Raw genomic sequence first — 22,680 nt, forward strand, 5'->3', positions numbered from 1 at the left:
TTTTTTTCTTCCACAAGTCTTTATGGCTTTGTGGATTTCAAATCCTGTGAAAACACATTTTTTTTTCCAAATAAATATTGTGGAGGAAAAATAAAAAGAGGAAGGATTGTGGGACATGATGCTCTTGTGGTAACTTCTGCCACTGTTATAATTTGTGTGACATCTTTGGTCCAAAGCAGAGAGAAGTCTGGGAGGTGGCCTAGCCTGTGGGAACTATGGGATAAATGAATAAATGAAAAGGCACATCTAGCTGCTACACTTTGCTCAGATAAAGCTATTGTACAAATCAGCTGTGTATATTGCACATGTTTTATTTGCAGTGTTGTTGGCATCAGACTGCAAGCACATTGCAGTTGTCTATGTTAGGCCTCCACAGCAGATCTGGTGGAGATGTGAGTGTTCTCCCCCTCCACCAGGAGATCTGGGGCCTTTACAGTGGAAATTTAGGAATCCTGCTGTTGCTGGATGAGTCTGGTTGCGTTACCTAGAGGTGCCTTGAACAGCCACATAACTACAGACTTGTGTGCTTGTTAGTTTTATGGTTTTATGCGTAAGACTAAGAATAAATTCATTTCAGGGCTGTCAGAGGCTCACGGTTGGGAATAGCTGATTTAGGCTTGTTTGGAGGGACCCTGTCTCCTTGAGGTTAAAGGAGAAAATGTGGGAGAGCTCCTCAGAGATTTCTTCTGGTCTGTATAAGCCACTGGAACAAAAGGTAAGTGGAATTTGTTATGATTCATTCAGATTCCACAACATTGATGGCCATTACAATGGACTCAATAAGAGCAAAAAAAAAACAACAGCACAGCCAGAAGAACTGGTTGGGTCACCACCAACAGCAAGATTTTTACTTCAATAGTCACAGTTCAATACTGAAAATGTTGTGATGGTGTTCCAGAGAGCACCCATTAATTGGAAACACAGTCTGGCCAAGGTCAAACAAACCAGAAGCAAGTGCCTGAGAGGGCAGAATAGAGAAATATGACTGAAGGAAGAAAACATGAGCAGGGGAAAATAATTTTGCTGCTTGATTGCTGGTTTCAAGGTTAAAGTGAAAAGATGAAATCAAAGTACCCATTAATTCTAACTGTTCAATCTAACTAATCTTTCCCCTGTGCATGTCCTGCACCAGTGATCTGCAAATGCATGGCTGCATTCCCCTGGGGGCTGGTCTGCAGTAGGAGCCCTTGCTTGGCTAAAATACTTGCAATCTTATCCCAGGCAAATTATTAACATTGATTTCTTTTTCATCTGAGCAAGGTTTCTGGACAGAAAACAGGATTCAGAGCTGGAGGAAGCAGGAGGGTAAATACCCCTTGCTCTTGCCTGCTGGTGGCTGCCTGATAATCTTATCTGAGTTGTGGTCAGAGTATGGCTCATGTAGGGGCAGAAGAACTATGTTAAATCCAAGTAAGTTCATGATAAACTGTCCAGTTGGGAGCCGCTAATTCTTATTTTGCCCAACAGAAGACCAACAGAAGACCCGTCCCTCCCTCTGCACCTGTGATTTAGTAACAGGTACCGTTTTGCAGTCTCAGATTAGTCTATCTTTGAGTACAAAATTAATTCCTTACATAACTTGGCTATGAAGTTAATGGATTGATTGATTGATACTGAAGATTTGATGTTATTCTGTTAAGCTGTTTTTGCCAAGGAAGAAAAACGTGTCATAGTATGTTTATTTGTATGCTGCAGAGCATAAATGAAAGAGTTGATTGAACTGTTTTTTATTAAGCAAAAAACAAAACAAAATGAAAAAAAGGGATAATAGTAAGTTGGCTGTCAGTACTCTTTTTTATCTTTGTCTTTGATTCTTTATGGTCTTTCCTGGCTTCAGTGGACTTTGGATCAGACAATTGCTAATTTATCTTCAAATCTTTACACAAATGACAACGGCAAGTTCACCATGTGTGCAAATTCCTTTATCTTCTGGGAAAATGTGAAGTTTACATCATAAACCAGAGGCATACAGTAAGTTCTGAGGCCACTTCTGTCACCCTGCAGAAGGATCATTTGTCAACCATCCAGTGTGTTTACTTTCCAAACTGCCAATATGAGGAAAAGTAGGCTTTTGCGTGGTGCTGTGTGTGATGTCAGGTAGCTGTGGGCAAAGAGTGACTTTTAGCAGACACTTTTCTAAGGAAAGAAACGTCCAAGATGCTGTCTAGTAGAGAATGATGGCTAAAGGCAAAGGAAAAGGATACTCAAAGATGGAAAAACTGTTACTTTACTTTGGTGTGCAATGGTAACATACCCCGTGTGAGCAAGAAGTTCAAGGTGCCCCTTATTTAAAGTGTTTAGGACATGGAGTGATGCAGGGGTGGAGCACAGGAGACAAAAACCTCCCTGCATGCTCTCTAAGACTTGAAGACAGCTCTTGAAGGAGCGTCTTGCAGAAAGAGATTTTAAGGAAAAAAGCAGAGAAGCAACTGTTGTGTGGATTTGGATCCAGGCTAAGCTTAATGTCTGTGATGAATAAGGACAACTCCTTTGACAGGTGACATTGAATGATGTGACTGTCCTGTCACCATGCTGAACTGAAATCTCACATGATCTGGGTGATGTGATCAAATGAATGTTTCTTCCACTTGACTGCAGCTTCTCTGAAAGCATCAAGCCCCAGGCTCTGGGGTGAATGTAGAATTTTGCTCCTTATTATTACAGATTATTATATTTCCTGTGCCAGTCACAGGAGACCTGCCTAAAAGACATGCATCCCCATGGAGCAGCAGCCAGAACCTGGATCCCAAAGCATCCCTGAAAGGGCTGCATGATGGTAAGTGCTGGGTCATTCTGAAACACTTCCAAGCCATGACTGTTATTTTTCTCTGCTAAAAACCATTAAAAAACTCTGAGGAGTAACACAAATAACAGGGATGAAAGCCTGATCTTTGTCAGAGATCCAGACACTGGCTGCATTGTAGTTTCAGTAGTGGGCATGTGGCTGACTTAAAATCAAGGAGGCAAATATTATAGGAGCACTCAATGCAGCCATGGAAAATGGAGATTTAACCCTTTTTCAGCCTAACCAGTTGCAGCTTGAAGTGAATATTGGCCATGTATTTTATAAAGGAGGAGCTGCTTTTGTTTTTGTTTTAAAAGAGCATTCAGATCAGCTGAGTTTGAGCCAATACTGAGAACAGAGCTGCCAAATTTATCACTGACCAGAAGATTTGTATGGAGCTAAAGGAGGTTGGTACAGAGAGATTATCAGCAGATTATCAGCATGCTTTTAGTTTTATATGTTTCTAGAAGCAAATAATTATCCTCAGAAACAACTTTTACCTTAAAACAAGTTCTAAAATATAAATTATTGATGTGAAAAGGCTGATAAAAGTTTCAGGAACTGTTATTTTTGCCAGAAGAAATTAATTCCCCAAGGACTTAGTTTCAATCATTGTGGTTCCTGTAACTCTGCTACGAAAAGCCAATTTCAAGAAACTCATTTAGTTCCTTATTTCAAATCCTCCCTGCAGCCTGCCTGTAGAAGAGGGAGTAAAAAAAGAAACAGTTCTGATTACAGAAATGGGATAATGCAACTTCTGGAGCTTTGTTATGAAATGGAGAAAATTGCCATTTCTTTTTTCTTTTTTTTTTATTTTTTTTTTTTTATTTTTTTTTTTTCCACAGGGGAGGGGGAGATAAAGTGGTCTGATTGACCTTGTTTGCTGAATTGAGTGACAGGAGCAGCTCCCAGAAGGAACACTGGCCTTATCTCGTCCAGGAGAAATTGTCACCTGGGGAAATTAGCATAATCAAGCTGAGAAATGACATTAATTTGTGCTTGTGCCATGTGTGGTCCTGATAACTTTGGAAATGAAGGAACTGCCTATGGTTTGTCAGCAGTATCCAGGTTTCCTTATGTTCTCAATGGCAGCCTGGGTGTCTGATGTCACCTCTTACAGCTTAAACAGCCATGTGGAAAGCATTATAGGATTTTTGGCAACAATGGGGAAAAAGTGGTTGGTTTAAAACTGTTATGTTTACATGTTTTTCAAAGCAATGAAGATTCAAGTAGCTTCCTTATGCTCTATTCCTTTATCTTGCTTTGAAAGCCTCCATTAAAGAAATGATGGACCTCTCAGGAGAGCAGATGTGAGTCTTTTTACATGTTTGAAACTTACAAAAAATTATTGGAAAAAAAATAACCTTAAAATAAAATATTGTCCCATATCTCAACATAGGCAAAGTGATAAAGGGAAATGACAAATGAAAACTCTTTGTACACTGGTCTAGACATTGGAGAGGATTTTTATAAGACAAAACTTTGTGCTACTGGTACTCTCACAGTGATGAGTGAGAAAGCAGACCTTTCCAGCTAACAAGATAGACTTTTTGGCCCAACTTGAAAACTGCTGATTTTGTCCAGCCTCCTTCTTTCCTGAGAAAATATCTCCCATGCTGTGTCTCCAGCACTGTTAAATTCTCTTCTGCCTCCCCATTCCGAGTGTCCTTACCTGGTGAAATCCACATTTCCAGCAGAACACAAATCCTCAGGAGGGCAAATCAGAAGGTAAGGCTGTGATATGCCAGGAGACTATCCCTGACCTTCCCCTTTGCAAGGAAGAGCAGGCCAAAGGATGGACATTGTTGCAGGGTTAGGACTGGCACATGTGCATGGAAACACTTGTGCCACTGGAGATTCACCACCAAGACTTTTAATTTCCCATATGGCAGTGTCTCCTGTCTGTCTCTGACAACTGGGTCACTCTCAATGACCTGGGACTTACTGAATTCTTTCCTAGGTGATTTTAAATACAGGAATCCAATTATTACCAAGAAATTCGGGTCAATGCAGGAAAAGCAGATTCTCAATAAAATGCAAGTTCACCCCCAACTCCCTCCAAGTCACTTGATGAATAAGAAGCTGCACTTTTTTCACAAGGACATCCTGATTGCTCTCTACTCCAGGCCATTGTGACACTGCTTCAGGGAAGGTGACAGTGCCATGCCTGGTGGGAGATCAGGGAGGAACAAAAGCATCCAGCCTGCTGGAAGCCCCCAGTTCAGGGTGGCCACTGGCCTGTCCAGGCAGTGACTTTGGCGAGGGTGTGATGCCTGTTTGGATGGCATGAGCTGCCTCACAGCACCCTAAAGTGAGGGATGTCACTGCTGTTCAGAGTGAAAATAAACTTGCATTTCTTCCTCATGGCAAAGGTGTTTGTAAACCTGTAACCTGTGCTTGAGTTGGGGGGATGAGTGGAAAGGAAGAAAAGACACAAATGGGGCATTTGGCATGTGTCAAATATATGAGCTATTCTAAAAGTATGATGTGTCATGGGCTCATTACTCATCAATGCTTCATCACACTGAGTTTATGGTGGCCTTAAAACTGGAGAAAAAAAAGACGTCATTGACATGAAATGCTGGAGACACTCCCTCCACCCTTTGATTCCTCCAGTAAGCTGGAAGGAGGTTTGTGTACGCATGAGAAAGTGTGCTATACAATGCCAGCCTTTATTCTCTTCTTGAATTACTCACACTGTGCAGTATGTAGAAAAAAAAAAAAAAAGAGGAAAAGAGAGAAAAAAAAAGAAAAATGTTTGGGGCCTATTTTGCTGTTAAGAAATAACTGTGAAACACTGGAGCCAAGCTACAATGTGAACGAAGGCACTGATGGCTTCTGGAGTTTATTTTTCTAGTGGCTTTTGAATGCTGGTATCTCTCTGTGCTTCACACTACAGTTGCTAATTTCCTCTGCACACAGGGCAACCCAAATTCCTTCCACAGCCCCCTAAGTCCTGACCTCAACAAAGCAGGCTGTTAAACCTTGGAGCTGTTAAGCCATGCACCAGACTGGCACTGGGGCAGGGGCTGGAAAATTGGAATCATCAGTGCAAGGGATTTGGGCAAGGTTGAGAGCTCTGCATGAGCTCTGTAAGGCAGCTGTCCAACAGAGGACTTGTGAGTTCAAGAGCTGGCCTCCTTCCCCAGGGTTGTGGGGTTTTTTGAACCTTCTGGGTCTTTTCTTGTGACAAAAAGGGGCATGATTTAAAATCCAAGCCATGGCACAGAGCAAGGAGGGGTATGGCAGCTGGAGGTCACTGGCCTTGGAATGGAGCAGTGCTGCCTCAGAGCCCAGGGAACACAGGCAGAGAGGGGCAGGAGTCTCCTGGAAGGACATGGGAGACAGAGCAGGGGTGCAGGGCTGCGCAGTTACGTCTTGTGCTGATGTCCACCCTGAGGAATTCACATGGGTGTATTCTCATTCTTTGGCCATCAGCTAAGGTTTAAGATTATTTGATTGCTCATTTTGGAGGCTCTTTAGTTTTTCAAAGTTAATTTCCTAAATTAGGCAATGTATCAACATTTTTCCCTTTCTTTTCCCCATTTTTTGCTAAGAGGGGAGAGTCAACTTTTACTAGCTATGGCATTATCCAAGATTTCTTCAAGCCCAACATAACACAATAGATTGGACTGGCTCCAGAAGAGTTTGTTTATTATTACCTTGTAAACAGGACGCACCTTTAAGTTAAAATTTAAATATGATAAATGGGCCAAACCCGAAGAGTTTAATTATCCCAGGACACAGTTATTACCAACTTAACAGGAAACACCTGCAAGTTATTGTTAAAATTAGAGATGGCTGAAATGAGAAGTAATTTTTATGGAATAAAAAAATAGAATTATTGGAGTTATTGCATTCTAAAAGGCTCAAACATATCCATTTGGTCAAAATTTTATGCATTGTTTTTATTGAAATTATGTCTTAATGTTCTCATTGGCAGACAACCATTACAATTTTCCACTGAGAACTAGTGTTTAGATAAAGGAAGGGCATTAAAAGGATATTTGAAGCCATGTAAATTTAAAGCCTCATTGAAACAGTGATCAGAGGCTGGGATTCAGTGAGGAGAGCAGTCTCAGCAGTGGGAGGCATGAAGGTCACTGGAGAAGGTTTTAGGACAGCCACAGAGTGTTGGTGAAAGGTCAAGAAGTGTCTGTTAGCAATGTGGTCCCTGTCTGAGAGGGCTTACCCAGTAACTCAGTGTTGATGTGTTTGTTGGTTTGTTGTTGTTGTTGTTTTTTTAAAAGGGCTTAATTTCAGAAAGTTCTAGAAAACCATTTGAAGGTTTTTACTTTATGGCATTGAAACTGTTGTTGTTTTACTGGATGTCCTTCTGCTGATGTCATAAGAGATAAAAAAGATTATTTTATACTAAAAATCAGAAAGGGAAAAAAAGATTTATTATTCTGTCCTACAGATTTAAATGATCTACTGGATGATATGTTTTAAATGCTGCTTCTACACTAATGTGCCATTGTCAGATGTACAGCCACAAATCTGCATGTGTTTCAAATGACACTGTTAGGCTAAACCTTGCAGGGGTGTCATGAAACCCTTTATTAAAGTTTTCCAATTTTTGAAACAAGGTTGCATTAGATTATGGGACCATTACTAAATTAATTAGCATGGAAAATGCATAATGATGTGTTATTGAACAGACCATTAACCTGAATAGATTATTATAGGGGAAAATAGTTTATTCTGGCTTTTTAGCATTACAGTTTTTAGTGCTGCAAATTTTTTAATTTAATGATTTTTTTTCAGGAGGAAAATGGGCATTGTTGGTGAGCTGTTTCATGAAAAAATTTTAAAATTATGGGCTATGTCTTTAAGAGATAATTTTGAGAATCTGTGAGTCTCAGGAGACTTCCCCAGGCCTGGATCACTTAAATATGGGAATGGGGTCACCAAGTCAGGAGGAGGCTTTAGAAATGTTACCTGACACATACTGTCTACTCAATCTTCCCAGACCAGATTAGGAAGAGTGACTTTTGTAAATGCAGTTTTCATGTAAAATGTACTACACTAATTTAAAGCACATTTCTCCTTTTTGCAACACAAACACAAAGACAGAGACCAAAAGGCCAAGCAAACTGGAAATTGTGATAAACAAAAAATGAAATTGAGTTATCACCATCCTTTGTTCCTTGATGTCTTTAACTTGTCATTGGGAAGGTGAAATGTTTTATTATTCAGCCTTATTATATTATAATTATTGGCTTTTTACTTTTGCTACAGTGGTGTGGTGAATAAGAGAAATGACTGCAACACGTGCTGCTCCTCTTTCCCCTGGTTCCATCAGACTTTCCCACTGTGCATGCACAAGGCAGAGAGGACATGACTGAGTAATCAAAATGAGTCACTTTCCTATCTTTGATGAAATAACTCTGTTCAGCACTCCCCTCTGCCAAGTAACAGGCAGCTATTGCGAGTAGGTAATTGCCCTGGTAACACACACCAGGGCTCAGATAAGAACCCAGCTGTGTACATGCAGAATATTAACAAATTCTCCAAGCCTTAACTCTGCAGAATAAGATTCAGCATTTTCATCCAAGATAATATGCTCTAATTAACCAGTGCATGGTAGTTTACACTAAATACAGGGCTTGAATAGAACTGTGGGAATGGGATAATGGAGGCTTATTAGGTTAATAAAGAATCATGTGTTCCAAGGCTGACTTAAAAACACAATTAGACTTCCTTTAAAATAGGCCGAAGTATTTCAGATTTAATCAGTGCCCTGGAGGTTATTGAAATTATGAAATAGGTTTGGCAATTGATAAGTGGCATCATTTATGCAATTCAGAAAATGAAAATGCTCTAAAGAAACACCAGGAGCTTTGGTGGCTAAAAGCCACCTGAAAACAGACTCAGAGATTGGATGCTTTTTGTTCAGCATTTGGATAGAAAACAATTTGTTACAAAAGTGGGGACCAATCTCTAATATTATGTGAGATATATGTGTATTTTCTCCAGAGCAGGGGCTTCAGGCACTTTGATGAGTTAATGTTGGCTTACAGAATGCTTTTAGAGTGCTTCTTTCTCCTCAAACCTTGGGAACATCACAGAGTTTTTCCACAGGGTTCCACTGGCCAGGTTTGGGTTGCCTGGTCTACAGCTCTGACTATCTTGAGTGGTCCATTGTCTGTGAAGCACCACTACAGTGGTGTTCTTACTGGCCTCTCCTTAAGCCCATGTGGCATATTTGTTGACAACAATGGGTGCCTTCAGGTGGCCACCCGCATTGGGCTGCAGGTGTCCAAGCACAGGAACTGATTTCAAAGCTCTGTGCTAGATCTGCGTGACTTCCTTGGAGTGCTATGGATGAGGGGCTGGACATGAGTCAGCACTTGCAGCCTAGAAAAGCCAATCGTGTCCTGGTATGCATCAGAAGAAGCAGGACCCTGCCCCTCTGCCCCGCTCTGCTGAGACCCCCCTGCAGAGCTGCCTCCAGCCCCAGGGCCAGCGCAGCAAGGACAGGGAGCTGCTGGAGCCAGGCCAGAGCAGGGACACCAGGGGGATCAGAGGGATGGAGCAGCTCTGCTGGGAGGGAGGGCTGAGGAAATTGGGATTGTTCAGTCTGGAGAAGAGAAACTTTGGGGTGACCCAATTGTAGCCTTCCTGCGTGAAGCGAGCCTATGAAAAGAAATGGAGAGACACTCTTGACAAGGGCCTGGGATAACAGGACAAGGGATAATGGCTTCACACTGAGAGAGAGCAGGTTTAGCTTGGATATTAGGGAGAAATTCTTCCCTGTGAGGGTGCTGAGGCCCTGGCACAGGGTGCCCAGAGAATCCCTGGAAGTGGCCAAGGCCAGGTTGGATGGGGCCTGGAGCAACCTGGGATAGTGGAAGATGTCTATCCATGGCAGGGGGTGAGATGGGATGGGCTTTAAGGTCCCTGCCAACCCAAACCCTTCTATGATTCTACAACTCCTGCATGGACACAAACTCTCAGAGCGCTCAATCTCATAGAATTGTGGCAGCTTATTCTCTGTTTTTCTCAGCAATTTTCTCTAAACAACTACTCTCAGCAACTTGAAACAGTTGCTGGGTTGGTCTGACAATTGACAGTGTTGTCTGAATCCTTCCTTGAGTCTCCTGTTGTAAATGTATAACACAGTATAACACATTAGCACACACAACATTAGCTGCATTTCTCATTCCTACCTGTATGAGGGTTTATATATATATATATATATATATATATATTTTTTTTTTTTTTTTAAGGGGGTGATTTTTTTTACATATACAACCACCTGAAATGTAGTTTTTCTGCCAGGAATCTGTGCCATTATTCCTGCTTTTTATCAATTTAAATTTTTCTTAGCTGATTACGTAGTAACTGATGAGCCAAACACCCCAGGGCCTGATCATTAGGCAAAAGTCCTCACCCTAAATCAAAGGGAGTTTCAGCCTAAAGGGTGGGACTGTCTGTCATGAATATTGAAAAACATAATCAAAATGGATCACGCCATCATGTACGTGTAATCAGAATAGCCAAATGTGTTTTAACCTTTTTAGTGGAAATAATATTTAAAAAGAAATACCAGAAGGGTGGAACACATCTGAGGAAAGAGTCTGCAAGTAAAATTTAGCTCATATGACTGGTTTGGTACATTAACAGGGGATTGTTTCCAGGATGCTGGCAGAATTTAATCTTTCCTTTGCAAATCTTCTCAGATTAATTTGAATTTTCTCACATTTTAAAAAATCAAATATTCACCTAACTTTTTAAAGTTTTTCTCCATTCACCACCCATTTTCCTCCATCTTTGCTGAAAGATATTGACCCATATTTCTTATGGGTCAACTCTAGTTGACCCATAAGAAATACATGAAAGACTGTAACTCTCAATAGCTGCAAAAAATATTTTATAACACTTCAGCCTGTCACAGCACAAACTGTTCTCCTCCTCCTCCAGCTATTCAGTGAGTATCACTGTATTTCATTGCTATCTCCTCTAAAAAGTGTCAAAGGGAGTTAAGTACACAGGACAAATCCGGGCTTCTAGGGGGACTCCCACATGCTTGGCACTGAACCCTAATTTCTGTGCCTATCATAAAATACAGTTATTTATACAGCCAGTTCAGTGCCTGCCCCCCTCCCCAGCCAAGTGATCTGCAGGAGATCTGTGCAAAACTGACAACAGGTCCTGAATGCCAGGTGAGTGGATCTCTTCTTATCCCATGATGTGACAGAGGTCTGAACAAAGCTGTCCTTGGTCAGGACAGACCATTAGGAAAAATATTTCCTGAATTCTGTGCAATTTCTGGAATTATGTGCAGATTTTTCAGGCCAGTAAGAGTTATGTTTAACCATACACTGTGATACTGCTTTATACTGTCTGCACAAAATAATTAAAATAACAAAGCCCATAGCTGTATTTTGTTTGCCTCAAGTCACATTAGAATACATTGAGATAAGAAAGCATATCTTCTATTCATGTTCTGGAAGTCTGCTTCCTGCTTCCATGTGGATGTGCTCTAGGAAACAATAGGTTAGGTGTGTTTGGAAGTGCATCTGTACACTTTGCTCATGTAACCCTTGTGTGATATTTGCCTGGAGCAGGGGTGACTCCACCAAGCTCTTACTGTTTTTCAAGGCACCAGCTGAGGGTCAATCTGTCACTAATTTTTCCCAAAAAGGCAAGAGGAAGAATTTATCTTCTTCAGTGGATTAAACACAATTTGAGTCCAAATGCTGGGCACATGCAACTCAGCATCCATTTCTCCAGTGGGATGCTGGTCCCTTTCCCTTTGAGAGGAGCAGGCACATTGTCAACACAGCAGAATCCAGGAGAGCTGCTGGAAATGCAGTGTTGAGTACCCTGGTAATGCTGCAGTTGTTCAAACATCGTGCCACCAGCACATAGCTGGGTAATGTGTAGGATGACTTGGGTAACACAAGGCAAGATTTCATCCTTTACTTGTCCGTAATTCTTCACCCTGACTCTTTCCAGCTGTGGCCACGTCAAACACCCCTAAAATCTGAGATGGCTGCATTCAGCAAAGGTGCATGCAGCAACTTCTTAGAGGTGCAAGCAGCCTTTGCCCTCTCTCCATTGCACAGTTGCACTTGGGGCCCTCTTTGTTCTTGCAAAGGTTTGGTTCTGCACATCTGGAGCTGTGCAGTGCCCCACCAGGAAAGGAATAAATTTACAGACAGTGCAAGGATAAATATTTACCAGAACTCATCTGTAACAGCACAACAGGAACTCTATTTAAAAACAACAACAACAACAACAACAATAAAGAAACCAGTCAAGAAATAAAGGAGTGGTTAATCCCATTGCCTGGACTGATCTATTTTTAAACCAGTAATAACAAAGAGATTGGCAATGAATTGCACTTATTATCTTCAGTGCAATAGCACAGAGGACCCATGTTCAAGAGTCAGTCTGTCCTTGACATCACTGGGTTTTATATCAAAAATGAAAGCATTGCTTTTTATAGCATACAGTGGTAGTGTTTACAAAATATCCAAATGCTCAGGTTTCACTCCCACTGAAGGAAATTTAAAGGCTCCCGCTGACTTCTGTGGGAGTTGAATTAGGCCCCATAGCAGCTACTTAAGCTCAAATACAACCTATGGTTGCTGCAAGTAGGGGCAAGCCTTAGGTTTGCATGATGATGATTCTATTTTAAATTTTGCGTAGGCAACACACATACACACACGCACACACACACATGCACACACACACACGCACACACACACACACAGGTGTGTATAATTGTTTGTTTTCAGAGCTGCTTTTATCTCTAAGTGTTATGATAAGCTTTTATTAGGCTCTAAGCTGGCACTCTGCAGGTTTAGGGAGGAGTGAATGCTCCTGGTGCCTCTGCCTAGGAATAGATCTGGGATTTATGGATGCTTGTGTTTGGGTTGTAACAGGCTTGGGAAGGACAAAAGAATAATTTTCTAATTAGAGCCACTTTTCCTGGTTAGAGCCACTTTTCTGAAACTTCTCTGTGGAAAGCAAGGTCTCAGGAAGCAGGTTCCTTCCAGGAGGGAGGAAAAGGAGTCAGCACACAAACCTCAGAAGGACCTGCAGACAGAAGTCTTAAGGAGGATGGAAATGGAAATGCACATGCAACTGTAGGGAAAGATCATGCTGGAGCTACAAGAATCTCATTGAAAGACTCAGACAATGTAATTCATGTAAATCTGAGGTTACCTGAAATCTTGAGAAGACACTGGTTGGTGTAACATGTGAGAAACAGTAGCCAATGATGAAGGAAGAGCAGCAGAGTGTGAATAAGAATGGTGTCTAAATTTACCCAGATCTGCACATCCTTTATGTTTCTTTTAAGAAAACAAAAAATAATCACTGGACTTTTTCAAGTTTTAAAGATGATCCCTTTAAAGACGGAGAGTGGCATAAGAAAGAGAGGAGGAGGTGCAATGCAGTATAGAAAATGAAATGGCCACCAAGCATGTCCTCTGTTTCCAGCAGCAGATGTTTATGGGAGAGTACAAAGCTGAGGTTGTGTAACATTATTCATTTCCTTGTTTGGCCTCAGTAGTCATCTCTTCAGGAGCTTCCTGAGGTGGGTGTGCAGCATGGACAGTCGTGTCCTCCTGCACCAGCCTTCCATCATGGATGTGGCCAGTGCCTCTTGGAATCTCTTGGAACTTCACTCTCCTCACTGTGCCATGGCCAGAAACTCTGCAAAGTCACTTCATTCTTCCCAACAAAACAGGGAGCCCTTCTTTGCCCCAGCCTATTAATAACACTTTTTGTGCCCTGTCACGTTGTTATAACACTTGGTCACCAATGGTTAACTGCTGTCTCTGTCTCCCCATTTAGGAATTTGGAGACATCTCCCACATCTCTCCCCTCAATAAGATCATTTTGATATACCTTACTTATGGTAAATTCTTTCATTTCTCTGTAAACTAAGATGATGTTCCCAAGGATGAACAGGTAAAATCAATACCCAAAGATATTTCTGATTGCAAGAAAGTGTCCATGTGAACTGGGATTAAAAATCACCTATGGGGAATCATGGCACATACATTTGAAAATCCCAAATCACCCAGTCTTTGTGATTATGGAGAGACCTATAAGACATACACTCTTAAAAAAGTAGATTATTTTAAAATTCGGTGTTTCAAAATAATGAAACTGCTGCTGAAGACCCTTTAGCTATGACTTCTAGGTGTTTGGAGCATGGTTGTTAATTTATGTAAAGAAGGCAGATAAATCAAATAATGGGAAGTCCACTCCTTTCTCAACCTTTACAGATGATCCAGAGCCCCAGCCTTGTTTTCATTCAACTATCTAAATATTCATCTAAACTACTGACCGGATGCAGAGTAGAAAAAAAAAATTAACTTGAAATAAACAAGCTTCTCTATTTATACGCATTCTGTTGTGTTTGTGCTGGGGCTGATCAAGAAGAGGTGTGTTTCTGGAAATAAAATCATTCAGCACAGAAATGAAGGTTACAATTAAAGAAGAAGACAATCCAGTGTTACATCACTGGACATAGTCACATCTCTGTGAGTTTGCCTGTCCTCAGTGCCTAGGGTGGTATGTAATACTCTCTCTGTTGTGGCCATTTTAATTATGTGTTTTGGTTGAGCATATGGGTGCTCTGATGAAGAATATAGCTATTTCAGAGTCAGTGAGTAGCACACCTGGAATCTGTGGCCTTTATTTCAGTGTAAGTCAGCTACCTGAGTCACACTAATGGGGGAAGACTAGTTGTCAGGTGCTTTTTTACAACTGTTTGGTTTAGCTCTCCACAAAAATAGAGAGGAGTAATGGAAATAAAATTTCATTCAGTGTCATCCAGAATTTTATCAGCATTATACATTTTTTTAATCACAGTTTATAATTTCAGAGCAATAAGAAAACACTGAGCAGAAGGCTTATTGCCCACTAAACATTATCTCAAACAGAAAGTTCTGGCAAAGCACAAATCATCCAGAGCAAGTTCTGCTGGCATGTGAGTTATAATACCCATATTAAGTCAGTAGATATATTTGAGAAGCTATGAAAAAAGCATTATAATTTTAAGGCTATTGCTGGTATCTTGACAATGTTATAAATGAGATAGTGTCTCATTCTATGCAGCAATGTGACCTTATTGACTTCAGCAGCAGTTGCATGAAAATTATTGCAGGGTAGAAACTGAGTCAATGCTAATGGAAAAGAATAATATCCCCCAAATTCAAGATTATGCAATCATCTGGCAATGCAGACCACTAAGAAACAGAGAGTCCCAAAGAAACATAAAAGAGTAGAACACAAATTTTGTGCAAATTATTTATAAAGGGATTTTTTTCCCTTAATGAAGTGATGTATGGTTAGCTATGTACTTGTTCTTTCCTAGAAGGTACATAAGCAGATCCTCAGCATTGAGAAAAGAGAATAGCTTTGCTTTCTTGGATTGCAGACAGCAAAGCAGAGGAAAAAAAGATACTGTGATTCTGAGCATGGGAAATATGAGGCAACACACACAGAAGTAAGTAAGGTGTTATTCTCTATACAGTCATTTTTAGCACTGTGGATTGGTTAAAAGAGAGAAGACAAAAGATGCCCGAATTCCTTTGGAGGTCAGTTGATTCAGGACCAAGCTCTAGAGACCTCTCAAGAAAAATAAGGAAAACATCCCCAAACAGAGAAAATTTAGTGAAATCCAACACTCTAAATAACAGCACTGCCTGGAGATAAGAAGGTATTGGGTAGAAATGAGAAAGGCCATAATTCCTAAGGCTTTATTTCCACAGAGTCCCAAACTTTGAAGTGTACTTTGACTAAACTTTAGACCGCTCTCAGATGGTTTCTCTCAAGGAAGAGCCCAGGTTAAAGGAGAATGCGAAAACATAAGCAGGTTGGATGTCACATGTAAATAACAACAAGCAGCAATCCTGACAGAATGGCTGCAGATTTCAAGGAGACGTAGGCTCATGCAGGATGTAAGTAACTTCCAGAGACTTCCCACTATCTTTCAGTGGGCTCCCACTGATATTACTGGTATCCTGTGGTGAAAGAATAAGACCAATATTTTTAGATGTGGTGCTGGCTGTTCTCTGGATTCCTTGCATCACCGGTGTATTTTTAGTGGCTCATTATATGGTGTGGAGGAGTCTTTGCGTGGTGTTGTATCACATGCAGTGTGTGAACATCCTGTCCCTACTCCACCATGCCTTTGATCCTGCCCATCCAGCCACCACAGCAGCAGAGCTGTCACACCAGCCACTGCCATTCCGTCCTTAATAGGCCTTCCCAGGTAGGTGAAACGTGCCAAACAGGGAAGCGTGTCACAGGGCAGGGTGTCACTGCGCTGACATGACAGCGCTGCAGAGGTACTAGTTGGTGCAACATCAGAGATACTGTGGATATTTCATCTCTTTGCCTGTCAATATTCTGTATTCCATGCCACTGTATCCCAAGCATATTTTGAATTCTTTGCAGCTGTAGTAATGTCACCTTGTCAGGTACAGCTGCCTGTGCTATTACACAGTTTGCTACTTGCTGACAAGGCCTGATGCACATTTAGAAATCATAATTGAGTGCATCATGACTAATAAGTTGATCTAAAGTGGAAATTTCTGGTGGTCTTTTCTGGTGTATGTTTCTAGGAAAGAAGATCAGTTTTCCTTTGTAAAGTTTCTTTGGCTTCCCTATTATGATTGTTATTCAAAATAACTAAAAAGTGATGTTCTTCTGAATCTATGTTTTTCTTACTGTCGTCCTTTTCATCTGTGAATCCTTAATAGGTGTTGTCAGTAGTTGCTAAGAGAATCCAGATGAAATTATACAATGCCTAATGACACACTGTTTCCCCACTCCTCACTGCTATACACCCAATCCATCATGACAGCTGCTTAAGATCCACAATGCCAGTTTCATATGTGAATTTCTTAGAAAAAATAACACAATATTTCTTTTCACTTTGAAAGCATGGGAGTAGCGAGATTCGTATTCCCCAGGATTTTGAGAATGGTTATTTAAGTTTATGTGTTTCAACAGAATTTGCAAAACACTTGCATTTGAGTTAGAAAATCATGAAATGTATTTTGATGTACTTTCATCACAATTTTCTGTACTGATTCTTCAGACTTTCAGTAGTTAATCATGTTTGTAGGGACAGAATATTGCAAGAGGGCAGTGGCTTTATTTTCAACTGCTTTTCACAATCTTTACCTCAGCATGACAGCTAAAAGTGGGAGCCAGGAGATAAGAGAGAGATAAAGCTTTGGAGAAGAAATTCTGCTGTTGCTGTTCCAGGTCTCTCTGTGCAGGGTTATTGCCATAAGCCACAGCTCAAAAGGTGGCTGCGGAGACTATGAATGACAGGGCTTCCCTGCAAAGGCTGCTGCCCCTTCACAAAATAAATAACCGAAGTTTCCAATGGCCTTTTTCCCCCGCAAAGATCAAATGAGAGTGGATTTTAAGCTGTCCTAAAATCTCCTGCAGCCTCTCTAAGGGCACCCAGAGAGTACTGAGGCCCTGGCTGCCACCTGATTTTTTTTAAAAGTACTGGGCTCCCCAGAGGCTATGAGGTGCACAGGAGCTGTCTATTATGAGGCCTTTTCCCTCCTCTGGGTTGATTCCCAGGGGAATGTGTGAAGTGCCCTGACCTGATACTTGTCCTCACAGATTCTGTTTATCTGTGCATGCATGTACATTCATATATTTGTACACACAAACACACACAAACCCTTCAGGCGAAAGAGGAGAGAGAAGATGTTGATTACAGAAGAAAGTCTATCACTGTATGTAAAGTAAAACTGAGTGGCTTAGTCAGGATATTTTATTATTACTTTTGCTCTGCTTCGGTAGGTGGCAATCCCAACAAAAGGGAGGAAGAAAAACCAGAGCTGTGCACCAGACAGTGATGGCAATGGAAACATCTCTCTGTTCCTTCCAAATGTGATCTCCAGACCAGCCTTGATTCATGCTGCTCCTTCAGGCAGCAGTACTTTGGAAAGCATTTCATAGCTCCAACTGTTTTCTCTATGCTCAGGAGAGATTCCTGCTCTCAGCTGTGTAAATGTTTTAACTGAGATTCATGCTTGGCTATTCAGGTCACTGCTTTCTCTTCCGGCCCACACAGGCCAAAATTCATCTATATAAGCACAAAGTGTCCAAAATCAACACAGTATTTTTCACTTGAACACACCCATGGCACGTGGCTCCCTCAAAGTACAGGATGCAATGCCAAGCAGTAGATTTGTACGTTTGCCTGACGTGAACTTAGCATGATTTATAAAAAAAGAGGCAATAGGCTGGTTGTGTGCCTGAGCAAATCTGGTTTGGCAAAAACTATCATTCCTAGGAAGGAACTCAAGGAAATCAAACTCTCCCTCTGGTCTTGAGAAAGGACTTGTCTAATGTAGGAAATGTTCTCAAAATATTTAATTTGTATTAAGAATTACAATATATTTCTTTCTGAATTCAAGTAACCCTTTATCTCCTTTGCTAGAAGAATAAACTAAATTTCCTTTTGCTGCTTTGACTTTATTGTTTAAGGGGTTTAGGGACATCTTGAAGCTCAACAGCAGTTAAATGATTAAAACACCCTTAGTTGTAGAAAGACCTAGATAGCTCTAGAGATACATTTAACCAATGCACAAATTTCCAAGGATTGTGTTTCCACATATTGACATCCTGCCTGCAACTGTATGTCATAAAAAAACCCAGTTTTTTCCATGGCTGATCTTGCAAAACAGGAGGAGGGCTTTCCCTAAACTTCGGAAAACAACAACAAAAAAATCATGCCTCTGGAGCTAAGAGATTGATGCAGCTGTCTTAAACTATCTCCACTGGTGCATTATTGTCATGGTCACCACTGTCACAGACTCCCCCTTCTCTTTGCCAGTCTATGTAGGGAGCTGCTCCCCACACAAGAACTACCATCTTAATTATAGAAAGGAATGCTCTAGCTGCTGTTTGACAGTCATCACATTTTTTCCCTCCACTTTTAAAATCCATATCCACATTCTACCCTTGTATTTCTTTCCAACAATATTTATCTCCACAGATTTGGGTCAAAGTTAGCAATAGTTCTGGGACAAGAAAGTCACTATATTTGATAAATCAGTTTTGGCAGGAAAAAAAAATTCGAATATTCTTCTCCTGTTGTTCAGGAGGCCTCTAGTTAGCCCAAACTGTAAATGTATTTGTGTGCATCACTGTAAGTAAATAAACTTCCCCCAGGAGGCAGAAGAATATTTATTTGTGTATATTCATATGCTTAATGAATCTCCTTCTGAAGGTCATGTTGCTTACTGTGGACCTTCCCAGCTGCATTAATTACAAGCAGTAATATGCCTGGTTCAGGTAAAGACAGGTGATTCACATGGATGAGCCAAAGTAAAAGGTGCCTCACAGAGGACAAAAGTAAAAATAATACAGAGGTTGAAAGTATTTTTCCATAGGTTTCTCTTCTCCCTACACAATCAATGAACTTGTTACACTGACATTTATTTGTAAAAAGATGTATTGATATGGCCTTAATGCTGGGATGGCTTCAAATTCATACACCAGTGCAGATTACCAGACTGAACAGAAAATACGTTAAGTTTCAACTCAAGTTTGAGATACAGAAGGGGAAGTGTGTACTGGTGAAATCAGAATAATTCTAGGGGCAAATATTGTCCTGTTCTCAAATTCCACTTAGTTCCACTTGATTGTTTTTTGGGTTTTTTTAACCACACATCCATACCAGTTTGCACCTCTGCTCCCCATGTGGTACCAGGATAATAAGGAGTAGCTCCAGTCCAAGGCAGAGCCGCACATTTAAGTCCCTTTCAGTATTTTGGGTAGCTTTAGGGGAAAGCAATAAAGCCATCCAATGACACATGAAGCAGAGTCCAGCGTGAGTAAACAGGACCAACTATCCCTGTTCCCCCCATACACCTAATTTTGTATTAAAAACTTATTTAAATGTCTGTCTGAATGTAATATTTAATTTTGGAGTTTTTGGAGCAGAGAGGAAGTGGTTTTGGGTTTTTTTTTTTCTTAAGTTTTCAGCCACTTCCGATTAGTTTCTAGTCAGTTTGTGTAATTCTGTCTCGTAACAAGTGGCCTAGCAAGTCATGGCATTAGAGTTTTCCTTATGACAGCAATCAGTGATCCATAACTGCTATGCTGGCTGCTGGGCAAGCACTCACTTGTCCTAAATGTTTTACAGAGCCAAGATTGGTGAAATGTAAAAGGAAACATCAACACCCTCATTATTAATTTGAAATAAAAAATTGAGAGTTATTCAGAGCTTTTCCCAAGTTCAGACAGGAGGCCTGAATCATAGTTTCAGCTCCCTCAATGCCAGACCCACACTCCAGTCATCAAAACTACACTTCTGTCAATAAATCTTCAAATGTGGTGATTCCTTCTCTGGCACAACCTGCCTCCATATGCTTCCATCCTGAATGATCAACTAATTGAATTTTCTTGCTAGGTAAGGATGCAGGTCATGTCAGAGCCTTTATAATTTTAGCAGTCTACTTTGGTAACTTTGATTTGATGATCCTTTTAGAAGCAAATAGTGAAGTGAGAATCTCAGGACACGTGATTTGGGGGCAGGAGTAGCACCAGATATTCCAAGCCTGCACCCTGCTTGTTCCTACGCCCTAAACTGTGCCAGGAAAAGGAAGGAGGCCAGGGAATTTGGTACATCCTCCCAAACCCAAGTTTTTTTGTTTTCTATAACTTAAAAATATGGGAATTTATTCTTGTAGATGCAGGAATGACAAGTGTTACACTGGAAAACCTGAAGCCACTTAGCTGCTGAGCAGTTCTACTCTAGAATCTGTGGCGCAGACATGAAATTGTAGGAAATGTCATGTAATACCTATGTTATATGTCCTGACCAACACCATACTCACAAAGATAGTTGAATATGCATCTTGTAAATGAGTCACCTTTAATGAAATACACAGACTGAATCCCCCTCATTCTGCTCCCCAAGTTTTGCTGGGCTTCATCTTAAATTGAGCTGTGAATATTTCCATGCAACAAAACATCTATGAGGGACTGTGTTTTGCTTATGATCCCAGGGGAAAATGTACTATTACCATGTTAATTTGGAGAAGAGTATGCCAGATGGCTGGAACAGACTGCAGAATATATTTGAATTTAGGAGGGCTATACATCCTGTGTAGGATGTGCAATATAAAATTATTAAACAAAAAGAAAGAGAAAAGAATGCTATGTCTATAGTATCCTAGGGGTGCTTTATCAGTCATGCAGTGCATATGAATAAAATATTGTATTAATTTATAAGGGCCAAGATGTGCTTAACGAAGAAAGATGTGCTTAAGGAAGAAAGAAGGATATGTCTGGTATAGGAGCTAACACAGCCCACTCAGCCAGCATCCACCCTGCAAACCTGGAGCAAATCCTAGTACTGCTGATAAAAAAACCCATGAGAGCTGCCAGAGGTCTTGGTCTAAGAGATAAATCTAAGAAAGAAAATACAACCTCATGCTGCCTGTTCCATATAAGAATATCCAGGTCTGTCTATACATAACATCCTGTATCTGACAGTATCCAGGAAAAGGCAGTGAAAGAGTTTGCTTTTCCTTAATTTTGTTTTTCCAGAGAACTGTGGCCAATGGTTTCAACCACATTGTCAGAGCACTTGATGCACCCTGGTTTTGTTAATTTGTCTACATTACCATTTTGGACCTGTTTATGCATATCTAAACTAACCTGCCAAGGTGCATTCAACATGAGCCCCAAACATGGCTCACAATTTCATTGGTTAAGTTGGCAACTGCTGTTCTCATTTGCTGCCCTTTATTTCTTGTGCAACTGGAAGGAGGGAATGGCCATTGCTCCTTCTTCTCCCATGTTATATTTGGTCCGATGGACACTCTCCAGTGACACTTTTTCAGGCTGAATAGTCCTGGTCTCTTCAATCTAAAATTGTACAGAAACCTCACATGATTCTGACCATTCCTGCTCCCCAGGCACACCTCCTTCCTAGTCCTGTTGCAGCCTTTCTGGAGCTGCACACAGAGATCCAGAGTAGAGTCACTGGGGATCTATGCTGAAGTAAAATGCAATATACCTTCTCCTCACTTTTCATTTCTCTCCCAGTAACTCCCAAATGCCCTTTTCATTGCTGGCCTCAGAGAACTGTAGGAAAGGACTCCAAGATCTGTCCTTTGTGAGTGCCACCTGCTCCTGCAGGACCTTCCCAGTACAGAAATTCTTAGCTTTTTCCTCCTCTTATTATCTATTCATTTTCAGATACTGATTCTGACCTCTGTCAATTTTTTTATCACCCAGCTGGCTGAAAGCTGTTCACAGTCATTGCAGTTGTTACACCTTGAATAATTTTGTAGTAACAGAAGTCTGCCAGACATGAAATACTGAATACTTCTGAAGGGTGGCCTTTTGTTGCCATTGCTCACAGGTCTCATTAACACTTCAGTTTCACATGTCTATCACATTAAGGGTGGGTTCAATTAACCTTTACACAATGTGGAGAAGGAGCAGATACACAAACCCCAAACATACTGGCACAAGAACATGTCTGCACTGTTGGAAGGGGTTTGTCTATTGTACCTCAAGTCCATGTGAAATAAAATCAAAACCATAAATGAAACAGTGGTGCAAGTCAATTTTATCAGAAATGTCACTGGACTCCAGGGATCTCTTTCTCTGCCTCCCACAAATGTTCAGAAGAGCCTGATGTCTCACACAGCCCTCAGGGCATTGCTTTGGTCCATGCACACAGAACTGCTGTCCTAAACTGAAGGTAATGAGGATTTATCCCCCACAACATAATAATCCTTCTTAATCTGTAAACCTGGTTGCTGGACTCTTCATGTGCCTTATATATTGTGTCAGAAGATAAATGTTTAACGTAAAAACTGTGGTGATCCTTCAGTGATTCCAGTCACAAAACATGGCAGAGGAGCTGTGTG

General features: G+C 40.9%; 1 protein-coding gene and 1 long non-coding RNA gene across 9 annotated transcripts in view; one reads left to right on the forward strand and one right to left on the reverse strand.

Annotated features, from left to right (window-relative positions):
• The window catches only part of LOC110472978 (potassium voltage-gated channel subfamily KQT member 1-like), a 189,503-nt gene that overhangs the window by 44,906 nt on the left and 121,917 nt on the right, over window positions 1-22,680 (reverse strand). The window lies entirely within an intron of this gene.
• LOC146763386 (uncharacterized) overlaps window positions 1-22,680 on the forward strand; it is a 30,368-nt gene that overhangs the window by 1,198 nt on the left and 6,490 nt on the right. The window contains exons 3-5 of one of the 8 annotated variants that reach the window (XR_014952294.1): window positions 578-1,971; window positions 2,665-2,776; window positions 3,631-7,951. This is a non-coding gene — a long non-coding RNA (uncharacterized LOC146763386). Of the gene's footprint in view, window positions 1-577; window positions 7,952-22,680 lie in introns of those variants that run through there. The other 7 variants (XR_014952295.1, XR_014952289.1, XR_014952293.1 and 4 more) reach the window with 7 other exon arrangements.

Source organism: Lonchura striata, chromosome 1A (assembly GCF_050655825.1).
Source record: "Lonchura striata isolate lonStrDom1 chromosome 1A, ASM5065582v1, whole genome shotgun sequence".
NCBI classification, from domain to species: domain Eukaryota; kingdom Metazoa; phylum Chordata; class Aves; order Passeriformes; family Estrildidae; genus Lonchura; species Lonchura striata.